This window comes from Chiloscyllium plagiosum, chromosome 21 (assembly GCF_004010195.1).
Source record: "Chiloscyllium plagiosum isolate BGI_BamShark_2017 chromosome 21, ASM401019v2, whole genome shotgun sequence".
In the NCBI taxonomy this organism is placed as follows: Eukaryota; Metazoa; Chordata; class Chondrichthyes; order Orectolobiformes; family Hemiscylliidae; genus Chiloscyllium; species Chiloscyllium plagiosum.
In genome coordinates, this window is record NC_057730.1 from 42,920,437 (window position 1) to 42,942,887 (window position 22,451).

A 22,451-nucleotide genomic window follows, 5' to 3' on the forward strand; every position below is an offset into this window, starting at 1 on the left:
TTATTGGTTCATCTCTGAAATGTGGTTGGTGCATTTCGCATACCAAATGGCATGACTTTAAACTGATACAGTCCAATCGGTGTTACAAATGCTGACATTGCCTGAGCTCTTTATGACAAAGGTACCTGTCAATATGTTAAAGTAAAGATTCGAGACGATCCAGGACTAACCTTAACCCCCGCATTCCTGATGAAGGGCTCCTGCCCAAAACATCGATTTTCCTGCTTCTCAGATACTACCTGACCTGTGCTTTTCCAGCACCACTCTAATCTTGAATCACTTGTGGACTCAACCTGAAATCCTCTCTTGGTTCATCCTGAAGATTGTACTCTTTGGTAGTCTGGAATAAAAAAACCTTTTACAGACGGTTTGGTTTAATTTTAGTCATTCCCTTTATTCACCAATAGCATCACTGTTACAACATAACACTGATACCTATAAGCCAAACTAACTAGGTTCTAATAACCCAGGAGAGTAGGGCACCAGCTCTTCAAGATCCCTAGCAGGCTACTCTACTGTGACAGAGTAGCTTCTTTTATACAAAAAGTTTACAAAAACTCTGCATGTTCTTAATTAGACAAATAATAGTGAAAGACAATAATTTGTAAGGAGAAGAAATTAATTGACAGGTCTGTGTGCACTTGACTGATCAGTCCTACAGGCCCTGAGGTGGGGAAGACAAATCCAACCAAGTTAGGCATCTGCTGTCGAGATCAGGTCCTATCATAAAGAGGTATGAGTCTGAACTAGTTGGAAGAATTCATAAGGTAACCTTTCACAGCTCGCATGTCAGACACCATTGTTTCACAAAATGGCTTCTTAGCAAGGAGGGCAAACTTTTGATCATAAAATGGCTTCCTGACAGATTGTGTCAGAATTCCTTCAGTGTTAGGATTAGAATAATTTTTAAGTTAGGAGCAGACTCCTTTTTATCTTAAACACAGAATCATTCTATACCCGAGGCTGAAATGTTACTGTAAGGTTGTATTTAAATTGAATCATTAGTCTTCGAATTAAACATGCTTTCTTTTCAGGATTGTGATTCAAATTCAAATAAGACTTAAGATCTGATTAATTAGAACTGACAGTGGGGCAGTCATGGTCTGTAAGAACAGCAAGTAAGTAAAAGCTTCATCAATATTATCTTTCCCAGAGTTTGCATTTCATAACCAGTAATGGCAAGTAAGCACAAAGTGTTAATTTTCTACTGGCAGTTTCGGCACTAAAATGGTCTCTCTCTCTCTCTCTCTCTCTCCAGTGTCCTTTTGAATTCTAAAGTCAGGGACTTGTAAAAGATATTTTCCCCAATGAGTCTGTTTAGATTGCAAGGGTAATAAGAATCCATTATAATTGATAGGACTTGACCGTTAATTACAAGGCTTTTGATGATGCCGCGTTTTGAGGTCAGAATCAAACACTGTCATTAATTTCACAAGGGAACAGTCGTGAATGTTATCACTCGCTGTCCTGTTTACACAGATTCACTGATGTTAAGGCAAATGTTCTTAATTGCCTTAGAGCAACCTGATATCACTTGATGAGAACAGATGTTTTTATCTTCTGCATAATTTGGGTTCCCCTTTTTGTGGCCTGACCCTCCCTGCCTGTTGGCTTATTTTCTAGTGTCAACAAATGTGTTCTACAATTCAGTATTACATTTTAGTCTAAATGTTTAAGGACAAGTTTTAAGGCTATAGACTTTCTGAAGTATCCTCCAAACAAATCCAACTTTGAAATATAAGTTGCTTGTCCCACTTTTTCAACACAGTCTTCCAAATGGTGAATTGGATATGCATCAGTCTTTGTAACTGCATTGACTTTGCAGCAGTACACACATTGGGTACCATCTAGTTTTGGCACCATTACTATGGGTGTCATTGTAACTCACTGCAATTATGTCACCTTGGAGCATGTGTTCAATCTCTTTTTGAACCTGTGCCAACTTTAAAGGGTTATGCCTATAAGGATATTGCTCGATCGGAACAGCATCTCCTTATACCTACATCATTGAAAATTAGGTTAGTACTTCCCAGCTTATTTCCACATATCTCCCCATGTGATAATAATAACTCTTTCAGATCATTTCAACTTTCCTCTGGAAGGTAACTCAATTTATCCCAATTTTTGATAACTTCCTCATTGACCAATTTAATTTGAGGAATGTCCAATTCAGAATTGTCTGAGCTTGGTTCCTGCCTCTATGCATGTCTTTTGATACAATTGCTTTAAACTTACATCTTTCTGCTGTAGAGGAGAAAGTGAGGACTGCAGATGCTGGAGATCAGAGCTGAAAATGTGTTGCTGGAAAAGCGCAGCAGGTCAGGCAGCATCCAAGGAGCAGGAGAATTGACATTTCAGGCATGAGCCCTTCTTCAGGAATGGCTGAAGATTCCTGAAGAAGGGCTCATGCCTGAAACATCGATTCTCCAGCTCCTTGGATGCTGCCTGACCTGCTGCGCTTTTCCAGCAACACATTTTCAGCATCTTTCTGCTGTAACTTAGTTAATTTGTCTGACCTGAAGATGTCTGCATTGTCATCTATCTGCTCCTGGTTTGTGTCTGCCATCTGATCGAACAGTGTCTCTGCTAATTCCACGTCAACTTTCTTATCTGTACTCTTGACCTCTGCTGTTTCAACTGGTGGCTTTGTGACCTCCTTACCACACAGTCAGGAAATAATGTGTCCTGCAATAGTTCAGTTGCCTGAATTTCCACTGGCTTTTCAACCACAGTAGCAGCACTCCTAGCTGTGAACCTGCTATATCATTAGCAAAGACAAGTTATATTCCTGGAGCTGACAGTTTGTCCAGTACTCCTACCACAACTTTCCACTCTTCAGTGGGCACTCTAACCTCACTTTATATTATTGAGTACTACTTGTTACTAATACTTTTCTGGTAATAGTCCTTCAGTGGTACGTATCTTCTCATCTTTCAATGTCACAGATTGAGAGGATCCTGTTTCTCTTATTATTGTAACCTCTTTAACTGTTGCTCCTGGCCTATGCAAATAAACTTTACCTTGGCAGGTGTATGGTTTAAGAAGATCTGACACTTCCTCCTTAACCAACCTCTGACCAGGTTGTACATTCTGGTGCATTCTAGCCTCATTACCACTCCAACAAAATTCACTGGTTTATCCTGTCTTCCTACATCTGGCTTCCCAGTACTTTTCGTAACCCAACAACACTGTGATTTCATGTGGCCTACTTTATTGCAGTGAAAACACCTGAGCTTTCTCCTTCAAGGGTTTCCTTTTTACCCTGTGGTGAGTTATCCTTATGACCTTCACAGAGATCTACCTTTCCCCTTCCATATGAGGCTTTCTTTTTTTCCCCCAATTTCTTTCCCTGACGGACTGAAATTGATATTGGAAGCCAAATTTTGTTTTATGGGCCAACTCATAATCATCAACCAATTTAGCTGTTACTCTGACATTTTAAATCTCTGCTCTTCCACACGAGTTCTCACTACTTCAAGAAGTAAATTTTGAACTCCTCCAAAATAATCATCTCTCTAAGAACATTATAAGTTTGCTGTATTTTTAATGCCCTTATCCATCTATCAAACTACTTTGTTTGATCCTTTCAAACTCAATGTAGGTTTGACCAGGGTTTCTTCTTAGATTCCTGAAAAATTTTCTGTAGCCTTCTGGCACAAGCTCATATGACTTAAGATGGCTTTCTTCAACACGTCATACACTCCAGATATCTCCTCTGATACTGATACAAATACCTCACTAGCTCTATTTACAAGCGTTGTTTGCATCAACAAAACCCACAGTCACTGGCATCACATATGTTTAGCTACCTTTTCAAATGAGATGAAAACAGATTCCACATCCTTCTCATCAAATTTCAGCAATGCTTGAATACATTTCAACAGTTTCTCACCAGGCCTTTAGCTACAATGGGTTTGTTCATCCTCAGTTAGCTACCTTCAGTTTTCATCACTATCGTTTTTAAGCTGGCTTCCCTGTCTAAATGCCAGTTACTGAAGTTCAAACTCTCCCTTCCTATCCTCTTTCTCCCTTTTTTCTATTAACAAACACATCGCGTTAGACCCCATCTACCACCCCCTGACAAAAAGGAACAGGAAGTGACTTCACCAGAAGAAATAACATCACCACAGAAAATTACATCACCAACCCAAAAAAACCCAAACATATAAATAGAAAGCAGGAATGTTCAGCAGTGCTTCACCTGACGCCTACTGAAGATGTTATCTAGTAGGGTGACAAAACGTCTGGAAATGAACCTTCCAGCTCAGTGAGCAAACCTAGCAAAGTTAACCTATCTGAAAGCTCAACAGATTTATACTAACCTAATGATGTTGTTCCAAATTTCTGCAACAATCCCCATAAACACCACTTGGCAAGAATAGGTAAAATCAAATGCAGGGTTTTATAGGATAGAGAAGGCAGCATGGAACAATCTCTTCCATGTAATTGTTTCTTGGATCAGCTGCCTCAAAACTACCTGACTGCTTTCAGTGAATAGCCAAACTGCTTAAAAAAACACAAATCAAACCAGGGAAAAACTGAGCTGGGCGAACTGGCCACACCTCTTTCATTCTACAAGTTGCTTTTAAATTTGAAAGCCCTTTGTCTGAGGCAGTATCTGTTAGCCACAATCAAATTGGCCATAAAGCCCTTCAAACTCAGACTTTTCGGAGTCAATGTTTTTTACGACCTCTCTGAAGAAAAAATACCAAGGACAGCATAACCTTGTTAAAGGAACAGCATCGTCACAACTTACAATATCCATATCCCTCTATTCCCTTCCTGTTCATGTATTCAAGGCACATGCCACCCTCTGTGTGAAAAACCTGCCTCACACATCTCTATTAAAGTACAGCCCCCCCTGCCCCTAACCCACCTTGAATCTATATCCACCAGCAACTGATCTCTCCACACTGGGGGAAAAAGCCTCACACTTTCCAGTCTTTATATACCATTCATATTATAAGTTTTACCAGGTTGGCCCTCAACTTCCTGTATTTCAGTGAAAACAAACCCAGTCTATCCAACCTTTTCACCGCTAAAGTCCCCCATACCTAGGCAACATCCTGGTAAACCTTTCCTGTACCCTCTCCAGGGCATTCACATCCTCTGGTATTGTGATGATTCAAACTGGTACGCAATATTCCAAGTGTGGCCTAATTAAAGTCCTATGAAGCTGCAGCATAACTTGCCTGTCCTTTCACTCAATGCCCCTTCCAATGAAGGGCATGCATGCCACAGGCCTTTTTTACTACTATATCTACCTGCGCTGCAACCTTCAGTGATACATGGACTTGCGCACCTAGATCCCTCTGCATTTCAATAGTGCTCAGGGTTCTGCCATTCACTGGAATGCATCACCTCACATTTGTGTGGATTAAACTCCATCTGTCATTTTTTCTATCCATGCCTCCAACTGTAACCTCTGTACAGTCCTCTTCACTTTCCACAACTCCACCGATCTTTGTATCATCTGGCAACATACGAAGTACACCAGCCACAATTTTTCTTCTAAATCACTTCTGTAGACCATGAACAGCACCAATCCCTGGGGAACACCATGAGTTACAACCCTCCATTCTGAAAAGCAACCTTCCACTGCTTCTCTGTCTCCTATGATTAAACCAGTTCTGTATCCATCTTGCTAGCTCACCCCACCTTTTATGAGAATCTGCCATGAGGGAACTTGTCAAAGGCTTTACTGAAGTCCCTACAGACAGCATCAATGATTTTTCCCTCATTAATCATCTTCGTCACCTCCTCAAAAACTTGATCAAGTTAATGTGGCATGACCTTCCCCACCATGCGGTCTACACTAATAAGTCCATTTGTTTCTAAATGTGTATAGATCTTTTCCCTGAGAATTGTTTCCAATCATTTCCCTACCATCTTTGTGAGGGTCACGGGCTGTCATTTCCTGAACTGTTCCTAGTACTCTCCTTAAACAATGGGGCAGCACTGGCTCTTCTCCAGTCTTCTGGGACCCCACCTGTGATCAAAAAGGATACAATGATGTCCATCAATGCTCCAACAGTTTGTTCTCTTGCTTCCCCCAACATTCCCTCCCGTGATAGATCGCTTCAGGGCCTGGGGAATTATCTACCTTAATACTTTTTGAGGTGCACAACACCGTTTCCTTTTTAATATCAACTTGGCTTAGAAATTTGAAAGTCCCTTCCCTGAGATCATCCTCCACCAATTCCTTCTCTTTGGCGAATACCAACACGAAGTACTCACTTAGGACGTGACCTATCTCTTCTCAGTCACAACACAGATTTCCTCCTTTGCCTTTTCCTTGCTTTTAGTTTTATGTGTAAAACCCTTTGTATTCTCCAGAATCATGTTTGCTCTCAACTTTTCATGATCCATTTGGCTCTTTTATTTCCTTGTTGAAGTGCTGTCCTACTTTCCTTATACTTTAAGGGCTTTGTCAGTTCTCATCCTCTAGAACCTCCATGCAGACTTTTTTTTCTTTTTGACCAAGGTCAGAATATCCCTGGTCATCCAAGGTTCACGTAACTTGCCATTCCTACCATTTATGCTCACAGAGAATGTGCCACCCCTGAACTCTTACCAACTGCCATTTGAAATACTCCCACATGTCCACTGTTGATATACCCTCAAACTGCTGCCTCTAATCACAATTCTCTAGTTCCCGCCTAATATTGTTGTAATTCGCCTTCCCCCAGTTTAACACCTTCATCTGAGGACTACTGTTATCCCTATCCATGAGTATCTTCAAATACGCGGTATTGTTGTCACTGCTCCTGAAATACTCCCCTGCTGAAACTCCACTCCCCTGGCCAGGCTCATTTCCCAAAACCAGATCCGGTATAACTTTTAAGTCATCGTCAACATTCTTTTAATTTATTCTGGAAGTTTGTAGACAACTCTAAAATACATCGCCCCTTCTACTCCTATATGGCTCCCACATCAGGACTTCAACATTTGGTTATTCTCTCATAGACATTGGCCAAGGCAGCAGTTATTGCCCATTCCAAATTACCCTCTAACCTAGCGGTGAACTGTTATAGTCTGTGTTGTGGAGGTGTACTCTGCAGTTGGGTTTTGACCCAGTGATGATGAAGAAACAGTGATTTTTCCAAGCCAGAATAAATTGTTCCTTGGAAGGGAACCTGTAGGTGTTGGTGCTCCTTTATCTATCGCCCTTGCTCATCCAGGTATTAGAGTTCCTGTGTTTGGATGGTGGTGTCAAAGGAATGCTGGGGAGTTGCAGCACTGCATCTTTATATTTAATATGCATTGCTGTCATGGTGGACCAGTGTGGAGAAAGTGAATGTTTTAAGTAGTCGGTAAAGTGCTGGGCAGATTTATCCTGGGTAGTATCCAGCCTCTTGGGTATTATTGGAGCTACAATCATCCTTGCAAATGGACAGGATTCAAAGTTCCTTTATAGATAGTGAACAGACTTTGGTAGGTCAGCAGGTGAGAAACTTGCTGCAGAATTCTCAACTTCTAACCTGCTCTTGTAGTCACAACACTTGTATAGCTAGTCTCTTTCAGTTTCTAGTCAATGGTGACACTCAGTGGTTTTGTGGGGAGATTGAGTGAGTTTAATCCTATTGAATTTTGATTGGAGTGTCATCCTGTTCCCTCTTCAGTCGAAGCAAAATGCTCAGAGACACAGTATAGTTTTACCTCCTTCATCTTTACTCCGGCCCTGGAGGGAGAGAGAACGATCGTCCATGTGCACCGAGATATGGGTTCTCGGTCTTCTCTGGAACAGCAGTTTCTTAATAAATTATACAGTCATTTTACAGGGAGGAGCATCCAGATAAGGCCACATACATATTGACTGCATGACTGTTACAATCAATGAGTGTCAATAGCAGAGACCAAGCCCTTTCCTGTTATACAATGAATGTTTTTAACCTTGTTAACTGGATTCATACAATGGATACTTTCCCCCTTGTTAGCTGACTTTGCGTACTGAATGCTTCCAATATTGTTAAATGGCTCTACGTAATGACTGCTTTTCCACCTTGTTAACCCATTCCCCTTGCCTCCAGCACCCCATTGGTAACTGTAAGTTCTTAGCTGATCTGAGTTATGCTTAGCTGAACGTCTTGTTTCACAAAACTCAGAACTTAACTCTTTCCCTACCTGCTCATACCTGATACACCTTCTCAGGACTGTCTGGTTGGTGATGGACATTGCCTAGCACTTGCTGCTTGAATGTTATTTACTGACGCATTATTTGACACCTATCAGCTTTGATGTCTAGATCCTCCTATGTGCAGAGATGTGTAAAGTGGTGCAACCAAGACTGATTGTGAGATCCAAGATTCTGGATTTAAAGAGCAATACTGAAGATGGGATTGATTTCCTTCAAGTAGAGAAGACTTGATAGAAGTTTTCAAAATCATGAAAGGTTCTTGTAAATAAGGAGAAACTCTTTCCACTGAAAGAAGGACTGGTAACCAGAGGGCATAAATGGAAGGAGTATGGGGAAAGTGGCAAGTTGCTCTGATCTGGAATATTAGATTAGATTACTTTACAGTGTGGAAACAGGCCCTTCGGCCCAACAAGTCCACACCGCCCCGCCGAAGCGCAAACCACCCATACCCCTACATTTACCCCTTACCTAACACTACGGGCAATTTAGCATGGCCAATTCACCTGACCCGCACATCTTTGGACTGTGGGAGGAAACCAGAGCACCCGGAGGAAACCCACGCAGACACGGGGAGAATGTGCAAACTCCACACAGTCAGTCGCCTGAGGCGGGAATTGAACCCGGGTCTCTGTTGTCTGAAAGGATGGAACAAACACTAAGAAAGTCTGTGCTTCAGCAAAACAAACGCAATGTACAACTGTGTCCAGAACTCTCTCACTCCTGAACCTTGTTTGGAAATGTTCAAAAATATCTCCATGTTTTAGTGTTGATGTGTTATGTGGAAGATTGGAGTTTAAATGAAAAGTTATTTCATGGAACTATTAATGGGAATTTGTTTGATTTAGTTCATAACCAATGTGTTTATTGTTTGTTAAAATTTTGTAACCAATTTACTTTGCAGGTACAGTGTTTTACTATATAAGTTTTTTAGACAGCTTGGTGTTCCAGGCCCAAGGCCACCACCATTCATTGGAACATTTCTACATTATGGGAAGGTATGTTCGATTTTTCTTACTTTTCAATGGAAAGAACTCCACTTAGAATTCTGCCTGTTATTGAACCAATCTGCCTTAGTGCTGTTTCTTCTTCAAACCAAGTGATGAGAGAGACATCTCCCAAGCCTGTGTTTGGTTGAGCAGAGATCAAGGTTCAAAGCACATGGGAGCAGCAGGTGAATTTGCAATATTTTTAAAGCATAGTGAAAATGGAGAGGGGGTGGGGGAGTGGAAAGGGGAAATTCAGGAAAGGTCACACTCTGTACTATATTGTCTCACATTGTGGATCCCCTGTTGTCCTGAACAGAGAAATGGAAGGTAGCTGGTTGAATGTGGGGAAGATGGTGCAGAGTTGCAATCGGATGAGTATCTTTCCTCGCTGATTCTGTTGTTCCAGCTCTTCCAGTGACAGGTTCCCTCTCTCCCAATCTAGCAGCTCATCCAGAGACCCAATCTATGATGGATCTAGGGAAGTAAGGCTCTGTAGGATGTAGATGGTACATCCGACATATCACAAGAGAAGTAGGGGAATTCAGGAAGGAGTGGGAGCAGTTGTGGATTTAGAGGCTCCCAGCTGTTTCGAGTTATGTAACATTTTGACCTGGAGAAAACACTGAGAAGGTGCGCATCTGACAGCAACTGCCTTCATCCAGCATGAAAGAGTGGTTGAAGGAATGGACAAGCACATGACAGATAATGGGATAGAAAGGGATCTGGATAAGATGGGGCGAACTTCGTATGGAGCATACACACTGGCACAGATCCACTGACCCAAAGGACCTGCTGATGTTTTTGTTTTCTTCCTGGCCAGGGTTTGCTTGGGTTTGACACAGAATGTTACAAGAAATATGGAAAGATGTGGGGGTAAGTGCATTTAATCAACTAGTGCAGTTTGTGAAAGTTTTGATCATTATCTTTGAAAAATCCATTTTACTCCAGTCATACGGTGCAGCCTAGGATGTGGTGTACAGGTAGTAATACCAGTGTAATAGTAAAGAGCTTTTCAAACAGATGTTGCACTGATGTAATCAATTATTTCTCTTTAGTGACATTGAGAGTGCAATTTCTGGGCAACCTTAATACATTTAGTTCATTTTAACGAAGATTCAGATTGACAAATGGTTCCAATGATGCACTCCCACTGATTTTGACGACATTCACTCTACTTTGTTTCAAACACATTTCATACTTATTTACATCCGATAAAGGAAGTACAGAGTGAAGTCTCATTCAGTTGGGGACTAACTCATTTTGTTGCTGGAACTTAGGCAGTAGATTTGGCTGAATTTTGTCCATCTCTGGAGCAAAGGAGCATTTCTGGGAGAATATCCTTGTCTCACACAGGAATTCAACCCATTGAAGACCAATAGAGTGGAGTGGAGTGGAGGAAAGGAGAGGAGAGGAAGGGGGGAAGGAAGCTGGTGAAAACCAATTGAAATATCAGTACTTTCTGTAGTTAGCTGTTTATGGCCTGTCCTTGCCATGCTAATGTCCTGTTCCTAAAATTCCATGTTCTTCTGTCAATTATAAAGTTTATAATCTATTCCAGCACACAATTGGAATTTAACCCCCATAAATTCAACCAATTCACTTTTGACTCAAACATACAGGACAGCATGTGGATTTAGAAATAGATTTGTGAGGAGTTGAACCAAATTAGAATAACATCAACCACTTTATATCTCTCTACTGCCCCTTTCTGCCCCAAATTCCAACCATAATCCACAACAAGTCTCTCTCTCTCTCTCTCTCACTTCTCTCTCTCCCTGATTTAAAGCTCAGATTTACCATCTGACGCTTTTATTTTCTCCTTTAGCATCTATGATGGACGCCAGCCCATTCTATCCCTTGTGGACCCTGACCTAATTAAAACCATCTTCATCAAAGAATTTTACACCTTGTTCACCAATAGACGGGTAAGCTTTGAAATACATGGGCGGCACGGTGGCACAGTGGTTAGCACCACTGCCTCACAGCGCCAGAGACCCGGGTTCAATTCCCGCCTCAGGCGACTGACTGTGTGGAGTTTGCACATTCTCCCCGTGTCTGCGTGGGTTTCCTCCGGGTGCTCCGGTTTCCTCCCACCTTCGGCGGGTCGGTGTGGACTTGTTGGACCGAAGGGCCTGTTTCCATACTGTAAGTAATCTAATATAATCTACATTGATCAGAATAAACTCTTGTTCTCTTCCTGAATTATTTAAACCCGCCTTGGAAATGCCTTGCCTTGAATGTATCTTAGTTGCCTGATTTCTCCATCTGCTGTTCTGATTTCCTGACATGTAGGACAAAGGTCAGGCTTACCAAACACAACTGGGATATGGGATGAGAAAATAAAATAATAGGGAACAGACCATTTGGCCCCTCAAGCCTGCCTTGCTACTCAGTGAGGTCATGGCTGATCTGATTGTTTCCAATCGCGAAGCTGAGGTGCAATGCTGAAATTTTGCATCTGGAAAAGTGGGATCTGATTGCTGCTCTTTCCTCACACCCTTTTCTGTTTTCCCTACACCATCTCACCCTTTGCCCCTCCCCTATTCAACGTAAATACTCAATGCTGCTTTAGCAGAAATCTGCTGATAAATTGATATGTATAGAATCTAATATCTAATCTAAGTAAAACAGAAGGTTGTCTTGACAATTTTTCTGTAGAACTTTGGTCTGAATGGACCTCTGGCTGAGTCTATCCTGATTGTTGAAGATGACTCTGGAAGAGAATCCGAAATGTGCTTTCACCAAATTTCACCAGTGGGAGACTGAAAGAGGGAATGAACCTCCAACCCATTCCCCAGTAATTGAAGGTTTTGTCTCTGCCTGTCATTGAGGTTTGTAAGATTATGTATTAATTGTGTGTCCGACAGAAAATTGTACGATAACAGATTATATGATATGTAGTTATACAATCATAGAGATGTGCAGTACTAAAACAGACCCTTCAGTCCAACTCTTCCATGCCGACCAGATATCCCACCCCAATCTAGTCCCACCTGCCAGCACCCGGCCCATATCCCTCCAAACCCTTCCTATTCATATACCCATCCAAATGCCTTTTAAATTTTTTAATTGTACCAGCCTCCACCACTTCTTCTGGCAGCTCATTCCATACCTGTACCACTCTCTGCGTGAAAAAGTTGCCCCTTAGGGCTCTTCTGTATCTTTCCCCTCTCACCCTAAACCTATGCCCTCTAGTTCTGGACTCCCTTATTCCAGGGAAAAAACCTTGTCTACTTACCTTATCCATGCCCCTCATGATTTTATAAACCTCTGAGGTTACCCCTCAATCTCCGATGCTCCAGGGAAAACAGCCCCAGCCTATTCAACCTCTCCCTATAGTTTAAATCCTCCAACCCTGGCAACATCCGTGTAAATCTTTTCTGAACCCTTTCAAGTTTTACAACATCCTTTCGATAGGAAGGAGACCAGAACTGCACGCAATATTCCAAAAGTGTCCTAACCAATATCCTGTACAGCACAACATGACCTCCCAACTCCTGTACTCAATACTCTGACTAATAAAGGAAAGCGTACCAAACACTCACTATCCTATCTACCTGTAACTCAACTTTAAAGGAGCTATGAACCTACACTCCAAGGTCTCATTGTTCAGCAACACTCCCTAGGACCTTACCATTCAGTTTATAAGTCCTGCCCTGATTTGCCTTTCCAAACTGCAGCATCTCACATATATCTGAATTAAACCCCATTTGCCACTTCTCAGCCCATTGGCCCATCTGGTCCAGATCCTGTTGTAATCTACTTCACTGTCCACTACTCCTCTAATTTTGATGTCATCTGCAAACTTACTAACTATACCCCCTATGCTCACATCCAAATCATTTATATAAATGTCGATAAGTAGTGGACCCAGCACCAATCCTTGTGGCACTCCACTGGTCACAGGCCTTCAGTCTGAAAAACAACTATTCACCACCACCCTCTGTCCCAGTTCTGTATCCATATAGCTAGTTCTCCCTGTATTCCATGCAATCTAACATTGCTAACCAGTCACCCATGGGGAACCTTGTCGAATGCCTAACTGAAGTCCAAATAGATCACATCCACCACTCTGACCTCATCAAGCCTCTTTGTTACTTCTTCAAAAAAACTCAATCAAGTTTGTGAGACATGATTCCCCACGTACTAAGCCATGTTGACTATCCCTAATCAGTCCTTGCCTTTCCAAATACATCCTGTCCCTCCGGATTCCCTCCAAAAACTTGCCCACCCCCAACGTCTGGCTCACTGGTCTATAGTTCCCTGGTTTGTCCTTACCACCTTTCTTAAACAGTGGCACCACGTTAGCCAACCTCCAGTCTTCCAGCACCTCACCTATGACTATCGATGGTACAAATATCTCAGCAAGAGTCCCAGCAATCACTTCCCTCGCTTCCCACAGAGTTCTAGGGTATACCTGATCAGGTCCTGGGGATTTATTCACTTTTATGCGTTTCAAGACATCCAGCACTTCCTCCTCTGTAATATGGACACTTTTCAAGATGTCACCATCTATTTCCCCACACTCTATATCTTCCATGTCCTTTTCCACAGTAAATACTAATGCAACATACTCTTTTATTATCTCCCACATCTCCTGAGGCTCCACACAAAGGCTGCCTTGCTGATCTTTGAATGACCCTATTCTCTCCCTCGTTACCCTTTTTGTCCTTAATGTATTTCTAAAAACCCTTTGGATTCTCCTTAACCCTGTTTGCTAAAGCTATCATGTCCCCTTTTTTGCCCTCCTGATTTCCCTCTTAAGTATACGCTGCCTTAATACTCTTCTAAGGATTCACTCGATCTATCCTGTCTATACCTGGCATATGCTTCCTTCTTTTTCCTAATCAAACCCTCAATTCCTTTAGTCATCCAGCATTCCTTATACCTACCAGCCTTTCCTTTCACCGTAACAGGAATATACCGTCTCTGGACACTCATCTAATTTCTGAAGACTTCCCATTTTCCAGCCATCCGTTTACCTGCGAACATCTGCCCCCAATCAGCTTTTGAAAGATTTTGCCTGATACCATCAAAATTAGCCTTCCAATTTAGAACTTCAACTTTTAGATCTGGTCTAACCTTTCCTACCATTATTTTAAATTTAATAGAATTATGGTCATTGGCCACAAAGTGCTCCCCCACTGACACCTCAGGCACCTGCCCTGCCTTATTTCCCAACAGTGAACAGTATCAAGTTTTGTATCTTCTCTCGTAGGTACAACCACATACTGAATCAGAACATTTTCTTGTGCACACTTAACAAATTCCTCTCCACCTATGTTTGGAAAGTTAAAACCCCCTACCATAACCACCTTTATTATTCTTACAGATAACTGAGATTTCCTTACAAGTCTGTTTCTCAATTTCCCTCTGACTATTAGGGGGTCTATAATACAATCTTAAAAAGGTGATCAGCCCTTTCTCATTTCTAAGTTCAACCCAAATAACTAACTTAGATGTATTTCCGGGAATATCCTCCCTCAGTACAGCTGTAATGCTATCCCTTATCAAGAACACCACTCCCCTCTTCTCTTGCCTCCCTTTCTGTTCTTCCTGTAGCACTTGCATCCTGGAACATTAAGCTGCCAGTCCTGTCTATCCCTGAGCCATGTTTCTGTAAGTGCTATGATATCTCAGTCCTAACCATGCCCTGAGTTCATCTGCCTTCCCTGTTAGGCCTCTTGTTTTGAAATAAATGCAGTTTAATTTATCTGTCCTGCCTTGTTCTCCGCTTTGTCCCTGCCTGCCCTGACTGTTTGTTTGACTCGTTCCTTTTCTCAACTGTACCAGTTTGATCTCTTCCCTCACTATCTCCCTGCGTCCCATTTCCGCCCCCCCCCCCCCCACCTTACTAGTTTAAATCCTCCCAAGTAGCTCGAGCAAATCTCCCTGCCAGTATTACTGATACATGAAAGAATCATAGTTTACCACAAAATACAGAGTAACTTGAGGATATCTCAAACTCTGCTCATGTCTTCACTCCAAGCAAATCCAATTCCCCTGAAACTGTACATTCACTGACGACCTTTGACTCCTCATAAAATGTCTTAATTTTAAAATTTTCCTCCTTGTTTTTATATTCCTCCATGGCCTCACGCCTGGCTACCTTTGTAATCTTCTCTAGCTCCACAATCCTGCAGGAATTCTCTGCTCTTCCTATTCTGTAACCAATTTGTAAATGCTCCACCATCATGTGATTTCAGTTGTCTTGACCCAAGCTCTGGAATACTTTTTGTATCTCACATTGTTCCTTCAAGACAATCCTTAAAACATTACTCAGACCATCTATCTCCTTATTTTCAATATCCCCTGTGAACCTTCTAGATTCAGCCCAGATACTGCATTATCCACCTGTCATAAACACACCTGTTTGATCTGCATCCTCTTAATCAGTCTCTTTCAAGAGAGCTCCAGATATCTTTGCCCTATTTTTCCCCTATTGTGGGTATATTCCTATCCCTCCTTTCAAAGGAAGCCCATTGTTCATTGCAGTTTGTCTGTTAGTTTATCAATCTAATCCAGATTAATTTTAATTACCAATTCTATAAGTGGACATCCTGAATTAATTAATTATTCATAAGTTCTCATGTTCTTTGTCTTTCTTTTTATCCATAGAAACATGAGCCATTTTTAACCATCATCATCCCCTTCAACGTTGCCCTCCTCATACTAACTAATTCCCAAGAACAAGGTGACTCCTTTCTTGTTGGAATGGAAACATATTGCTGTAGAACATTCTCTCAATCACACTATCGGAGCTTATACCCATCTCTGGCTTTTTGTACGACCAGTATTCCAGCCTATATTTGTATAATTCACATCCCCTTAATAACTACAGTATTATTCCTAATCTTCTGTATAATTAGCAATGAAATTAATAACACCATGCCTCCTCCCTCCTTTCCTATCTTTCCAGAACACATGTTGTATCCAGAAATATTTAATACCCAGTCCTGCAAAGAGACTTCTTTCAGCCGGGGCTCAATTAGTTCTACAACATCCATTCCAAATGCCTATCTTTCTGCAATACCTTGCTGTGTCTTTAGCTGCCTCTCCCCTCGCAATCCTTGTTGTTGGTCCAGATTTCTGCACCCTGTCAAGTTGGTTTAAACCTTTCTCAATACCACTAGCACTCCATACCAGTAGTCACTTTGCAAAAAAAATTATGTCAGCTTTGTTTGGGTGCAGCCTATCTGGTCTGTACAGATTCCTTCTGACCTGGAACAGATTCCAAAAATGTAAAGCCCTTTCTCCTGCCCCATCTCTGCAGCCACATTTTCATTTATATGGTCTGTCATCCTATTTTATGTGTGTTAGTGTGAGTAATCCAAAGGTCACTACTTCTAAGGTCTTGCTTGCAAACTAACTTCATAGCTCCATAAACACTGATTGCAGCACAATTCTGCTTGCCAGCAACAACTTGGGCGTTGTCTGCTAGACATTCACAGAAGTGGCCATTCAGTGACATCCTTGGTCCTGGCACTAGGGAGACAACAGAATCATCCTGGATTAAGAGCTGCAGCAGCTGCAGATGGCTGTTCCATCTAACCACCTGTTACAAGTGGCCTTCCTGTTATCTTTGTGCCACTCTGTTGTGGCACCATAGTTTTGTTGCAGTTCTGAAGAAAGGTCACTGGACCAGAAACATTGATTCTGCCAGACCTGCTGAGTTTCTCAAGCAATTTCTTTTTGTCTCAGATTTCCAGCATCTGCAGTTCTGATGGCAGGAATGCATTCCATGGATTCCTGCCTGGTTGTTCTTAGCGCAGTAGGCAGTGCGTCAGTCTCATAATCTGAAGGTCCTGAGTTCAGTCCTCAGAAAAGGCAAGACTGTGGTTGTTCTTGACTGCCTGGTGGGCACCCATCCTCTCTCTCTCTCTACACTCAAGATGTGGAATGACCACATCTGTCATTATGTTGTCTATACCTTCCACATGTTCTGCAGCAATGCCATTTGCTGCTCAAGCTCCAAATCCAAGATCTGGAGCTGATGACGCTTCCCACACATGCAAACAACATGTGACCAACAAGCCCAGGTAATGGGTGTGGTGTTTATAATGAGACAGGTCATGTATGGCTGAGTCTTGAAGGTGTGTATCTGTGCGAGCAGGTAAAGTACTGGGAGCTCTTCACAGTTGCCATGGTTCAGAGACGAAGAAGTGGATAATTTCTGATGGAAAATGAAGGAGCCATGAATTGACATTATTGTCATTGTAATCCTGAAGGGATGTGGAGTGTGTAAGATGCTCCATTACGAGATTAAATCTGTTGATCTCCAGGAATTTATGACTACATTTGGGTCCCAACCAGCTTTGTATGTATTCCATACATTGTTTGTCCTATTTTTCTTTTCCTTCCCAGATGTGTCCAACCATCAGTCACTATGTAGAAAATCTTGTAAAGAATGCAATAAAGAAAGCAAAGCTGAATGAATCTGCTGACATGAAAGAGTGAGTTACATCTTTACAAGATTACACATCTGTTCCTGTACCACAAACCCTTCTGAACACACAAAATCGTTTTCACTTTGATTTGTATTGGTCTCCGAATTCCAAATCATGTGATATTTGCCAGCTTTCATGAACTTATCGGTCATCCTGTGTTAACCAGTTACACCTATATATCAGCAGATAGTGGTGGCTTCTTTCCATTCTAAAACAACATGTACATTTTGAGGTTCCTAATGAAGAATTCCACCTTTCCATTTAATTTCTCCCTTTGGATAACATTGGCAAAGGTTGTGGATGAACTACTTCTGAGATTTCCCCAATGTCACTTTGATCCACGCAGTAGACATAAGATCAGAGGAACAGAGATAACCATTCACTTTACCCATCCTCCTCCAATGCACAGTGGCAGCACTGTTTACAAGAAGTCACCAAGGAGACTTTGACAGCTCCTTCCCAAGCTGGGATCTCTCTGACCAAGAAGGACAAAGGCAATGGATACATCGGACAACATCACCTATAAGCCAGAGCTTGTGACTTGAAATGATATCTATGGCTGAATCAAACTCCTGGAACTTCCAACCCTATGGTTATGCCTACATGAAATGAGCTGCAGTTGTTCAAGACAATAGTTCACTACTATCTTCCTAAAGGCAATTTGATGAAGCCACCCAGTGACACCTGCATCCCATAAAAGGATAACAGCCACCCTCATTGATTGATTCCTATTGTTTGAAACTGTTTTAGTCCAAGGAGAAACCCTTTCATAGTAGTTGACTGTTTTTACTCTGTAAATGTAATTGGAACTGAAATGGTATCCATGTAAAAATATAAAGTCACAGCGTAAGATCTAAATAAATCTGATCACATCTTCTTTAACCAAACACTTTAACTTGATGAAGGAGCAGCATTCCAAAATCTTGTGATTTCAAATAAATCTGTTGGATGAGAACCTGATGTCACGTGACTTCTGACCCTAACCAGATGATACAATGATCACTGTCCCCAAAATGCTCACCTGCTGACACTTGGCCCCCCTTATTCCCATAAACCAGATTCAGCAATGTCTCCTTTCTTCTTGGACTGGAAATATGCTGTTGTTGAATCTTTTCCTATAATCAGTCTAGGAACTCTTTCCCCACTCGGTTCCACTATTAGCAATTGCAATTTGTGAATTCACTCATCTGCACCTTATAAACTACTGTGACATCACAGTCCGCTTATCCATAGTTTCTGGCAGCCAAACTTATGATGTAAAAATGTCCATTAAAATAAAATCTTCAGCTAGGCATTTCATACCTATTATAAAAGCAACAAAATGCCTCAAATGCAATTTATGGCATGACCAACAAGGCCACGATCAATGATTGATTTTATCCACTTTATCTAGACATTGAATAGCAGCACAGCCAATGTTAGAGCTGTTCTCAGTGCTGTAAATGCACTGCTGATAACTGGCTTTGTGGAGCACCTAGCTTGACTGCATATTTGTAATCAGTATTCCAGTGAATGAAGGAGGAAACCGTCCAATTAGACTTGCTATAGCTAATTGGTTTTAAAAAAAACACTGAATACCACTTTGCAGCTTCATTACGCTGCACTAGGCTTACCTTAACCAGATTATTTAATGGGGTCTAAATTTTCATACGATAATGGAATACAAATAGCCATAGTATCACAAAATAGGAATATGTCCCTCAAGCCTGCTCTGCCATTCAATATGATCATACCTAATCATTCCACTCAGTATCCCATTTTTCACTTTGTCCTGACACCTTTGATCTCGTTAGTCCTAAGAACTTTATCTAATGCTTTCTTAAACATTCAGTCTTAGTATGCTTACAGCGTGGAAACAGGCCTTTTGGCCCAAAAAGTCCACATTGACTCTCCAAAGAACATTCCAACCAAACCCAACACCCTACTCTACCCCACCCCTGTATTTCCCACGGGCAAGCCACCTAACCTACACATCTTTGGACGAGGAAACCCACGCAGACAAGGGAGAATGTGCAAACTCCACAGAGACAGTTGCCCAAGGCTGGAATTGAACCCGGTCCCTGACGCTATGAGGCAGCACTTCTAACGACTGAGCAACCATGCCACCCCAATGATTTGGCTCAACTGCTTTTGGTGGTAAAAAAATTCAATAGGCTCACCATCCTTTAGGTAAAAAAAAGTATCCTCTCAGTCCAACTCCATATCTTTAAATTGTGACCTTTGGTCTGGACTCCTGAGTCATTGGGAAAGTTCTTCCTGCAGTTACCCTGTCCAGTCCTGTTAGAATCTTACACGTTTCTAAGATTCCTCCCTCACCTAATCCTTCACAATTCCAGGGAATATCGTTCTAACCAGTCCAATCTCTCACATCAGTCCTATCATTCCAGCTGTTAAGCAGTTCTAATAAATCTTTCTCTTCTTCCAGTATCTTTGGTACATACAGTGTGGATGTCGACTCGATCAACAATCCCAATGACCTGTTTATCACCAACATTCAGAAACTGATCAAGTTCATCTTCTTCAACTCTGTTATTATTCTTGTTTGTAAGTGACTCACAATATTTCATTTTGTTTTAGTTGAGTTAGGGCAAGGTTTTCTTCTGATTTGAGGAGGTATGCTGCTGGTTGCAATGTTCACTCCAGCTGCCCTGGTTCTGTAGCCAGCACTTCCAGTAGCTTTATGGGTAAGTCCATTGGGACAAAAAGATCCAGGACCCAGCAGACTTAATTATGGCCCTACAACATCTAATAATCATAATAATGTCATCAATGATGAAAGAGGTGTTTTCTCACTTCAAAATTTGTCAGTTATTCAGATCCAACTGCAACCACACGCCCAAAGAGAATACCTAAACCACCTCCACTTGACATTCGATTGCAATGCCATTGCTGAATGCCTGCCATTGTTAGCATTCTGGGGATTATCACTGACCAGATACTGAACTGGTCCAGCCTTATAAATACAGGGCTGCAGGAAAGGTCACCTCCCAAAGCCAGGAAAGGTCACATTCAACAAATCCTAGGTCAGGAATGACAAAATATTCCCCACTTGCCTGAATGATTGCAACTTTATAGGGATTTTATGATCTTCAATAACATTCCAAGCATGACACCTTCAAAAATGAACCTGCTAAATTGGCACCCCATCCACCACCCGAAACATTCACCCTGTTTTCCACTGGCACACTGTAGCAGCAGTATATACCACCTGGAAAAATGCTCTGCAGGAACTTATCAAGGTTCCCTCCATACCACTTGACAAACCTACGACCTCCATCACTCTGAAGAACAAAGATTTGGGAGACCACTGCATGCATGTTATTTCCTAAGCCACACATCATTTTGACATTGCCGCGACTACAGTGTCACATGCTCAAAATCCTAGCACTCCTTTCCTATCTGTGCTGTGAATGTTCCTTTTCTCACAAGGACTGCACCAGTTCAAGAATGTGGATCACCACCAGGTTCTCAATTGTATTTGGGGATGGGCAACTAATGCTGGCCTTTCAGCACCACATCCTATAAATAGTATCTGAGTGTACTGTCACTGCTTTTTGTCATCGTTATAACTTTTCTCTTTTGTTCTAGTGGTTTTTCCTGCTGTTATTCCAATCCTTGCAAAGCTTAATTTTAGCTTCTTCCAAAGAGACGTGAACACGTTTTTCACAAATTTTCTGGCGAGTGTGAAGGCAAAGAGACAAAAAGGAGTGCACACTGTGAGTGTTAAACTAACCATTGAAATGGTTCAAGTTCCTGCATATGTTTCACCACCCTCAATATCGACCCTCTCTGATATATATAATTTTATCTCTAATAGGGATGTGTCAGTAATAAGCGGGAATGGATACCTGGGGAATACTCTGTTCTTTAGCAGTTGCTGAAGTTTAGCAGGCAGTTGTGTAGTTGGCATTCAGTCTAATAGTGGACAACTCCAGGCTCGCACCTCGAATTGCTGTCTGGGTTCTCCACCTTCTCAATGTAAAATGCAACTCAGGGTGGCAATGCAGCTTTTGTCCTTTCGCTTGGGCCTTTGCCGAGGTTCGTCCTGGAGAGAAAATGTCTGGAAATTCTACCCCCTGGAAATTCTGGTGTACAGGCTGGGTCCGTCTTCAGCACTAGGAACCCAGGAGTAAAAGGAAATTCCGAGATTACTTGTGAAAGATATGAGTGAATAGTAACACGGGGAACAGAGCAAAAGCTGACTATATCAGTAACCTCAGGATGAGTGAAAGCAGTCTGACTCTTTCTCCATTGCTTATAAATCTTGTTATTCTATCATATTGATGGCCTCCAACGTTCCATCTCCTTTCCAAATTTGTTTTGTAGTTGACAGCTGTATTGTGGAATCTGCTTGGTACTGATTGCCCGGGTTCATGGATTTGTTTCACTTTGATGTAATAAATATCCAAAGTGAAACTGGAATTTATTCAGTTGATGGACAGTATTCATGCCTATTAAGGCAAAGACAACTTGCAGTAGACACTTCCCAGAGGAACAGTAGCCAAATGAAACATGGAAGTTTGTGCTGAAGTTTCTAGCTAGAGTTGTTTTGCATTCAAAGCTAAGTTCACTCAATCAATTGAAGATGAAGAGGCAAAGTTGAGTCCTGCAGTGGTGCAACAGCCCAGAGAGACAAGTCCCGAATATATTGATGTGTCGGTTTCTTGGCACTGTCCATAATCTCCTCGGTATGCTAGTGAATGTTGTTACACATGCTGTCTGGGTCAGACCAGGATAAGATAGGCAGGTAGAGTACCAAATGCCACAGGAGGCTTTGCCTTTAGGAGATAAGGCACTGTGCATGCCAGGGGAGAGTAAGAATGAAGCAGGTAGTCATTACCCTCCATGCACTTTGTGGCTGGAGCAAATGAACAGGGAACA

At 41.8% G+C, this 22,451-nt stretch overlaps 1 pseudogene; it reads left to right on the forward strand.

Annotated features, from left to right (window-relative positions):
* The window catches only part of LOC122560450, a 39,025-nt pseudogene that overhangs the window by 8,902 nt on the left and 7,672 nt on the right, over window positions 1-22,451 (forward strand).